We start from the raw sequence: 10,013 nt of genomic DNA, 5'->3' as shown, positions 1-10,013 counted from the left end.
AGTCCCAGCAAGAAACTGGTCTGAGAATCCTCTTCCCTTCCTTCTGTGAAGATACACCTCCAAATACTCTGGGCGGGCGTGAAACTAGTGAAGAGCCTCTCGGAGGAGTAAACTCCAAAGCCCAAGGCACTGTGCCCAGCAGCTCCCTCGTACTGAGCTGCAGACTCTGTTGCTCGGAGTCCCTTCTTCAAGTGTATCAGATGGCAGCATGGGCCCCTTCAAGTCTCATCCACACTTAAGTGATATTTGCGATCCAGGAGTGACAGTGCCGAATTCTAACGGGACTGACTCACAACCCACAACAAAAGACCCTGAAGAGGAACAGCAGTGTTCTAACTTACGAGAGCTGCCTAGGGGTACCCCCATCCTCTGGCGTCTGACTGTGTTCCCAGCTGCAGGTGTCATCTGGAGTTCCAAGCACTATACTCCATGAATGAATACAAACGCTGAATCACCTCCTCTTCGGCATTGACCATCCTGTTTAAAATTCTACACCCTCCTCCACCCCCTTGCTTGATTTCCCACATAGAGAGAGCTTCCCACCATCTGGTATACTCCAGGCTTTACTTATTCAGGCTTTTTTTTTTTTTACTGTACTTCCTCCTCCACTCAGGGTTTACGAGAGTAGTAAATACTGCCCATTCCGTTCATTGCTACATCTCCAGTGTTTGGAAGAGAGAGGGTGTATAGTAAGTGCTCAATAAAGACTCAGGAATAGTTGACTTCAAGTTGACCGCCTGGCAGTTCTCGGCCAAGGGCACACCCTCTTCCCATTCCTCACCCTTGTTCTTTCGCCAGTTGTTGGTTTTTTTTTTTTTCAGCTGTTCTTCACCAAAGAAAACCTGGCCCCAAGGGAGACTCCAGTGGGCAGCAGTCTGTGTATTCTGTCCTGAATCCCTAGCAGGTGCCGGAGGTGGACTACAACACATAAGGGAAGCCCTTTGGCCCTTTACTGGGCAACATTCCTGGCCACAATATAATATTAGCCTTTGCTAATGAATTCTTCCTCCGGACTTCAGACATGGCACATCGGGACTCTTTAGACAAGTTGAAAGGCATGAAGGCAGGCATCTCTGTACAGGATGACTAAGGGGCCCTGATTCGCTGCATCAGGGGTTCAGCCAGTCAGGGGTGTGTGAGGACTGCTGTAACTCTGGTTTCACAAGCTTCGCAGCATCTGTCTCAGAACTGTCCCTAGGAAGATAAGGATGAATGGAAAGATCCTGTCAGTTTTCAGAGCTCAGCGAGCTCCATTTAGAAAGAGGGCAGTGTGTTTATTAACAGAGAAATGTTTAGTTTGCCTATGTAAGAAGACATCCAACCACCCACAGGTCTTGAAGTCTGCCTGCCTATGGGAAATGTGTAGAAATGAAATGACCTTTTCTCTGACAAATGAGTAACCTCTACTTTGCAGATTTCCATCTCACCCATCTGCTTGGAATCTCCTATCTTGAACATCTTTGTCCTTAGAAGCGGGGAAAGAGGCCTGTATTTTGGATTCAAAGCTTGTTTCCTTTCCTAGCGGTCCACATGCACTCCCAGGGAACACAAGATGAGAGCTCATTCATGCCTTAAAGCAGAGGCTTCAGGCAGCTTCATCAGCATGGAAAGCTGCAAACAGCATGCAAACCACTGGACTTTCAGAAGAGAAGCTTTGTTTTTCTTCTTGTTTTATTGTTTTATGTTTTTTTTCCAGGAGAGCTAGCTCTTTTCCTTTTCTCTCATTCTTTTACATATATATTTTTACACCTGTGAAACTCAGGAACAATGAGGAATAGAAAATGCCCAGAGGTTTTATTAGCGAGGATACTCATAACCAAGTATGACAGCAAAGCTGTCTGAAACAAAGAGAAAGGATTTTCTCCCAGTTCAGCAGGCCAGAAGTCCAAACTCAAAATATCATCAGATCAGTTCTTTCTGGGGACCATACAGGAAGTTCCTGTGCCAACCCTTTCTTGACTACCTCCTTTCTCTATTCTTAATCATTTTCCTTTTACCCATGCCAATCCCTGTGGACATTCCCATAATGCACTAGGGTTCAGTAAGCTGCACCCACTTTACTAATATCACCTGCAATCATCTTCTTACCAAATGAGAAGATGCAAGGATATAGGGCTTTAAAATTAAGAGGTTATCATTCATTCTGTAACAGATGTAGCAGATAATTATCTATCTACCTTGAAGTCTCTCTCTCCTCTCTCTCTCTCTCTCTCTCTCTCTCTCTCTCTCTCTCTCTCTTTCTCTCTCTCTCTCTCTCTCTCTCTCTCTCTCTGCAATCATTGGTTATTCTGTCTAAGGGTGGGAACACGTGCAGTCTCTCCCTGTCACATTACTGAGTCTGTTGGTATTATCATTGTCCAGTCTTATTTAGGCAGTCATATGGTTGAATCTTGCAATCTTTCTACGCTCTCTTCAGTAATGTCCTCTGAGCCTTTGGTGCAGAAGTTGTGCCAGACAGGGAAGCAAGTAGGTGGTGGTAAAACCTCCACTCTCCATCTTTTCCTTCAAATTCCATCCTCCAGTTTCATCCCCAGTTCTACAATAGAACCCCCAGCTGTGGCTCCTCCTACCTCTTAACTCCCAGTCTCAGAAGACTAAGTAGATCCTGGTGGTATAGCCTGCTTCCTTCCATGCTGTGGACCCTCTCAGCATTCCCTCCATCCCTAAGTGTCAGGACTCAATACCTAGAAATGGCTACATCTGGCAGGATCTCAGAAACATTTCCTACCTGAAAACCCACAGCCACCAAAGTCTCCTGGGAACCAGAAAGGGTAACAGACAGCAAGGAACAGAATGCCCACTCAACAAACAAAGACAACACCAGATATCAGCACCTGGAATTAAAATCTTCTCAAACTTAGATGCCTAGAAGTCAGTATAAAAACATAACCAGTAACATCCAGGCCAATATGTCTCCACTTAAGGCCAGCAACCCTACCACGGTAGGTTCAAAGAAATGCAACAGAGCTGACGTACAAGACACGGACTCCAAAATAGCTTTGAATGAACATGTCAGAGGGCCTTACAGAGGACATGAATCTCTTAAAGAAATCTACGAAAATATAAGTAACAGTGAAAAGAAATGAAGAAAGCAGTTCAAGACCTGAAAGTGGAAATAGAATCAATAAAGAAAACTCAAACTGAGGGAACACAGGAACTGATAGATTGTAGTAATAAGAGCGTTATATATAGTTGTATTTGGTTTGGTTCTGTCTTATTTAGACAAAAAGGGGAGATGTAGGGATAAGTCCCTCCCCTTGGGGGCGTGTTCTCCTCGGGCTAATGTTTGCCTATAAATTTGGCGAGCGTGCTCCAGCCGGGAACGGTGGTTCTGTAAGTCTATTTTGCCATTAAAGCTGTATATATATTTTTACAATCTGTCTGCATTCGTTTATGCCGTTACAATAGATTTAGGAGCTTGAAAGGGAAACTCAGAAAGCCTCACCAACAGAAGGCAAAGGATGAAAGAGAGTATCGCGATGCTGAAGACGAGATAGAAGAAATAGGATCCTCCCTCAAACTCTAAAAGATCCTGGCACAAAACATTCAGTGAAACTGGGATACTATGAAAAGACCAAATCTAAGAATAATAGGCATAGAAGAAGAAAAAAAAAAAAACCCAGTTCAAAGGCACAGAAAATATTTTCAACAAAATCACAGAAGAAAATTTCCTCAACATAAAGGAGATATCCATCAAGGCACAAGAAGCATATAGAACATCAAATAGACTGGATCATAAAAGATGTTCCTCTCAGCATATAATAACCAAGACACTAAACTTACAGAACAAAGAATATTAAAAGCTGCAAGGGGAAAAATACCAAATAACATAAATTCAAGCCTATTAGAATAAGACCTGACTCTACAATTGAGACTCTAAAAGCCAGAAAGGCTGGGAAAGATGTTTTACAAACTCCAAAAGGACCACAGATGCCAACCCAGACTACTATGCCCAGCAAAATTTTCAATCACAATAGATGGGAAAAAAAGACATTCTATGATAAATCCAAATTTAAGCTGTATCTCTCTATAAATAGAGCCCTACAGCAGGTGCTGGAAGGAAAAACTCCAACCCCAACCTGAAGAGGTTAAAAACACCCAAGAAAACACAAGGAATAAATAATCCCAGATGAGCAAAAGGGGGGGGGGAGGAAAGTAGAACTACACACCATAATAACAAAATAATAAGGTTCAACAAAACACTGTTCATTGATATCTTTCAATATCAATGGTCTCAATTCCCTCATAAAAGGGATAGATTAATAGAATGGATTTGAAAACATGATCCAGCCTTCTTCTGCACCCAAGAAATACACCTTAACATCAAGGATAGACATCAGCTCAAGGTAAAAGGATGGAAAGATTATTCCAGACAAAAGGGCCTGAGAAACAAGCTGATAGAGCCCTTTTTAATATCTGACAAAACAGACGTCAAAGCAAAACCAATCAGAAGGAGTAGGCAAGGTCACTCATTGAAGGGAAAATCCATCAAGAGAGGGCATTGCAATCCTTAACATCTATGCTCTAATACAAAGGCCCCCAAGTTCCTAAAAGAAACTGTTCAAATCACATATTATCCCTCTCGCAGTGACAGTGGAGGACCTCAGTGCCCTATTCTTGCCAATGGACAGGTCATCCAGACAAAAACTAAACAAAGAAATTCTGGAGCTAACTTACTTCATAAGCCAAATGGACTCAACAGGTATTTATGAAACATTTCAGCCAAACCAAAAGAATACACCTTTTTCCAAAATTGAAACTTTCTCCAAAATTGACCATATACTCAAGACACAAGGCAAGTTTCAACAGAAAATATAAGAAAATTGAAGCTGGGCAATGGTGGCGAATGCCTTTAATCCCAGCACTTGGGAGGCAGAGGCAGGCGGATCTCTGTGAGTTCGAGACCAGCCTGGTCTACCGAGCTAGTTCCAGGATAGGCTCCAAAGCCACAGAGAAACCCTGTCTCGAAAAACCAAAAAAGAAAATTGAAATAGCTCCATGCATCCTATTAGACCATCATGGATTAGAGCTGTATGTATATCAACAACAGAAACAACAGAATGCAGTGGTTCCTTTCCTGGGACAATATGTTCTAGAGAATGTCCGAATTTGGGAACTTGGTGCTGACTATGGCCAGAGAGTGAAGGAGGGTACCGTTGTTAAAACAGTAGTTTATGGTAACGTTGCCTAATATTTTGGGAAAAGAAGATGGGCACACTTACCAGTAGACAGTATATGTAAAATCATCTATAAATGAGGATATACCAACATACGTGAAGGAAGTCCAGTTTAAATTACATGCAAGCTGTGGTAATCCTTTAAGAGTCATTAATAATCTTCCTATAAAATTACTGAAATAGGATGGGGTGAATTTGAAATAATCATCAAAGTATTTTTCATGGACTCCAATGAAAGACTAATAAAAGATATCTTTTACCAAGGCTGTTTCAGCCTGACAAAGCAATGTTAGAGAAAAAGAGTGTTTTCAGAGTTGTGTGGAGAAATGATATTTCAAGACCCAACTGCAATGGTGTAAGGAAAACTTTCTTGTTCACTAACAGTGGGAGCCTATGAGCACAAAACAGAATTTGCAGAACTTAAAGTGAAGCAAAGAGAAAAACTGGTATCTGCCTAGAGAAAGCAGAGGAAAAGGGAGGGAGAAATGCTTTGAACCTGAAGAACCTAAGAAAAGGTTAGAAGCAAGTCTTGAAACTAAGTTTTTTTTAAAACAGACTTAGAAAAGATGCAGAAGATGATCAGAGGGAAGACTTATAAAGAGTTAGCAGAAAGTTAACCTGAAGGCAGGGTGGACTTTACTGGAGGAGGGACTTGGATGCTGGGGTATCTCTTGGAGAAAGTGCAATTGCTGACCTTGCTTCTCAGCAGTGAGATCAAAGTACACTCCGCTCAACCAGCCTTCCCTGGGAAATACGTCTGTGTACTGACTTGATGCTGTGTAGCATTCCATGATGGAAAGGACGTCTTAAAAAGTGTTTTCTTAATCGGAATATATGTTATATGTGTTGTTCATTTTTCTTTAGGAAGGCACCAAAATTTGTTACAAAGTCTAAGTTGTACTAATCGTATACTTCTCTACTGGCTAGAAATAGTGATTAGTATGTGCATTTATGCTTCAAGTTCTTATCAGCCACAATTCTTCTTTTGAATATGACATGCCTGGTAAGTGTACAATAAATACAATTTGCTGTTCAAAAAAGAAGAAAGTAAAAGAAGGAGGGGGAAGAAGAAGAGGAGGAGGAGAAGGAAGAGAATGAGAAGGAGGAAAGGAGGAGGAGGAGGAGAAGAAGAAGAAGAAGAAGAAGAAGGAGGAGGCAAAGAAAATTCTAAGGACTGGTAATTCAACCAGCACATTTATTGTATCAGATGAATATACAAAAATCAATGTTGTCTCTCTAGTTTTTGGGATAAGAAGGTTAAAAATGCCAACAGTGGGAAAATATCTGCAGTCAAATATTTGATGAGTCTTAGTTTTTTTTTTTGAGTCTTAGATTTTATGTATACCGATCATCCTTTGTCTTTCACATGCGGATGTGTGCGGGTGTGGGGCTTGTGTGATGTGTGTGAGTACATGTTAGTTTATGCATATGGGGAGCCGTATGTGGAGGTCTGAGGACAAGCTCAGGTGCAGGTCCTTCATGCTGTTCAGTGCTGCATACACCAGGATAACTAACCTGGACCTTCAGGGATCCTCCTGTCTCCGCCTCCCAAGCGTGTACTAGGACAGACACACAGGGTCACACTCAGCATTGGGTGAGTTCTGAAGATTCGAACTCAGGTCCTCATGCTTGCATAGCCAGCACTTTACTTACTGAGCCATCCCCTCAGCTGTCCAAACAGATGATTTGTAGAGATGCTACAATGTGCCGAAGACAAGAAAGCACATGAGAAGAGCCAGGACTCCCACATGCTCTGGAAAACTAACACTAATTTTGAATGTTAATTAATTTTGATTAATTAAACTTTGCAAAGCAGGGTAGCGGTTTCTTAAAAGCTTTAGCGCCTATTCTTTTATCTAGCCAATCCTATGTATTTACCCAGGAGGAAAATATGCTATCAGATGAGAGTTTTACATGTGTGTTCATAGCAGTAGACCATCGATTGATGAATAGATACGGAAAAGATAACATAAAAGGAGAGATAACTCATGCAACATGGGTCAATTTTGAAAACATCTGTCAAGTGAAAGAAACTAGTCTCCGAGGACCCCATGCTGTTTAATTCCAATTACAGGAAGTGTCCAGAGAAGACAAACCAGCAGAAAGCAAATTAGTGGCTGCCAAAGAATATGCGGCAGGAGTGGATAATGAGGAACGATGACTAATGGGTAGAAGGTTCTTTCAAAGTGATGGAAATAGTCTAAAGTTAGATGATGGTCATAATCGCGTAATTTTATAAGTACGCTTAAAACTCCATGTAGTTCTACGCTTTAAAAATGTCTGGGGCTTTATAGTATGCAAATTATACATCAACAAAGCTGTTCACGTTTTTTTTTTTTTGAAAGATCCCATAAAGATCATTCGGCGTCTGCTAATTAAAGAAGTTTTCTGTTTTCTTTCTCCTTTCATCTTTTATCTTCTTACCATTTCCGTCTCGCTATGAGTCTGCCGCACCAGTTCAATCCCTCCCATCCTGTGATTTTCTAATTATGCAATACTAATAATTTTTTTTATTATTAGTAGTATGTGGGGCTGGGGATATAGCTCATGTGGCGGAGTGCTTGCCCGACTTGTGCACAGTCCTGCACGCTGACAGCAGACACGGTGGCCCAAGTCTGTAACCCCAGTGGTTGGAGCTAGAGGCCGGAGAATCAGGAGTTGTAAGGAGTTCTCAACCACAAAGCTCATTTGTAGCCAGCTTGGGCTACATGAGGCCTTGTCTCAAAAAAACGAACATGAAAATATACATGTGTGTATTTTTAAAATAAAAATGAGTGAAATTTGTCAAACGACAAATCAGTGCTCTCTTGTCCTTCAGGAGCTGTCATCCCACTCTCGGGATGGAGCTATTGCCCATGGTTTCCTAGGGACTTTTCAGACCTCACTTGTGTGTTCCCAGCCTGTGGCCTGAGCTCTGCGTTCACACACACACACAGGACTGCCCACTGTTCTACTGTTCTCCCCGTGCCTGTCCTACGGAGTGCTGCGTTTGGGAGCTATTTCCATGTGTGCACATATGGGCCAATCAAACCGACTGAACAGTGTAGCATCTGTTGATATTTCTGCCATTTTCATATTTATATTTAGGCTGTCTCCACACACTTATGGTTTCAGTGCATGTTTTACTATTACGAATCATATCAAATAAACATCTCCACATAGTGGTTGACTAGGAAGTCAGGGGTGAAAAGTTATATGATATTTGGATGTCGATAAATGTGACCAGGTAGCCCAACAGACTGTAGCTCACCTCCTCCGGGGACCCACGAACGAGTATATATTTCAGAACGTCTTTTGTACTAAACTAAGTTGTACCCCTCTCTTAGATCACAGGCTTGAGCACAGCCAGGCTTGGCTCAGGTTTAAGTAATGTGCTTCAAGCGTGTGGCTGCAAGCTTAATACAAAGATGATTGCTCAGCTCTTTTGTCTGCAGTTTTCCATCTTGACAGCCAGGTCTCCAAGACTCAGGGCACAGATACCATCAATATGCAAATAGCCTATTCCTGCCCTGTCCAAAAGAGAGCCCCATCACTTCCCACTCTGACTTTAAGGCTCTGACTGATGGCCCGGTTCTCCCTTTGTATTCCTGCTTAACCTTGAGGGAAGTCACTCCACTTCTGACAGCTCCCTGTCATCGTACTGACTTAAGCAGCTGGTACGGATAATGGCGACAGAAGGTGGTGTCAGCTACGTGGGAGGCTTGGAGTATTTGTGCCACAGGAAGGGGTGGGGAGTGGAAAATAGTAGTCGGAGTGTTTGGGAGTTGGTAGGAAACCACTAAGACTAAAACTCAATTGTCAGCAGCTTTGGTTTTCTGGCAGATGTTCTGATGGAGGTAAGAGGGGCGTGGTCAGGCTCTGAGACAGGTACTGGCACTCTTGTTTGCTATTCTTTATTATTCTTCTCATTAAATTGTATGTATTTAGAAGATAAAGGCAAGCTATTGTTGGTGAAAGCAGTTTGTAAACCCTAAAACACTGATCAAAGACGAAGCTTTATTGACTCGACATTCATTTTTTTATTAAACAAATTAAAAGTCCAGGGTTGGCTGGCATTAAGAGAAATAAATACCATTTTAATGAGGATAATTTTGATTTTGATTCATATATGAGGTTTAAGTGACTCTGTCTATGCTCCTTAGCATATGTTTAAAATTCTCTCTCTGAGCTAAATCAAATTTGACTTTTCAAAAATTAGGACAGCGTTTTAAGGACTATTTGCTTTGATCTTGAACTTGGTCTGTTCCCCTGGTTTTAAAGTGAAAATAAAAGTATTTGTGGAAAATTCAAGCTGTGTCCAGCGAGGTAATTATACCCACCCCCACGGGATCGAAAATGGAACTAGAGGATTTGAAGCAGCCCTGAGAATATAATTCTGTGCTTCAGAGCTACAAAAATTCTGCCTGATTTGTAAATTTGCGTTCCCATGGCAACACGAGAGCGTAGTTAAATAATCCTCACTTGTTTAGGACCGAATTCCAGCAACTCTTCCTAAACCTTCATCCTATTCTAATCCCACAGCTGTTGCCATGGAAATGATCAGATAAGATTCAGTCCTGGAGGCAGATGGGACTGCAGTGGGAGCTAAGTCCTGGCCTACATACTGGTTCCGTTCCGTTTGGTTTTCCTCCCAGGCTGCACTGCAGCAAGCGGTCTCCACATATGAGAGGTTAATTTCACACGAAGTCATGAAAACCGGGCGGTGTGCTGGAGCATCTGGTGCAAATAAGGAAAAGTCTGTTCCAAAACACTGCTGAGGAGCGAAAACTCCACGATGCTTTCCTTCTTCTCGGTCCTGGACACTTAGAGTAAGAAACAACTGCACAGACGTTGTCT

The 10,013-nt window shown here is 42.1% G+C and overlaps 1 pseudogene; it reads left to right on the top strand.

Annotated features, from left to right (window-relative positions):
• The first annotated feature begins 208 nt into the window (after nt 1-208).
• Nucleotides 209-5,635, top strand: LOC142837817 (YEATS domain-containing protein 4 pseudogene; annotated as a pseudogene).
• Nucleotides 5,636-10,013: the final 4,378 nt, after the last annotated feature.

The sequence above is a fragment of the Microtus pennsylvanicus genome, chromosome 18, assembly GCF_037038515.1.
Source record: "Microtus pennsylvanicus isolate mMicPen1 chromosome 18, mMicPen1.hap1, whole genome shotgun sequence".
Classification (NCBI taxonomy): Eukaryota; Metazoa; Chordata; class Mammalia; order Rodentia; family Cricetidae; genus Microtus; species Microtus pennsylvanicus.
The sequence above is the reverse complement of the archived record's forward strand: the minus strand, read 5'-3'. Positions and strand labels throughout refer to the sequence as shown.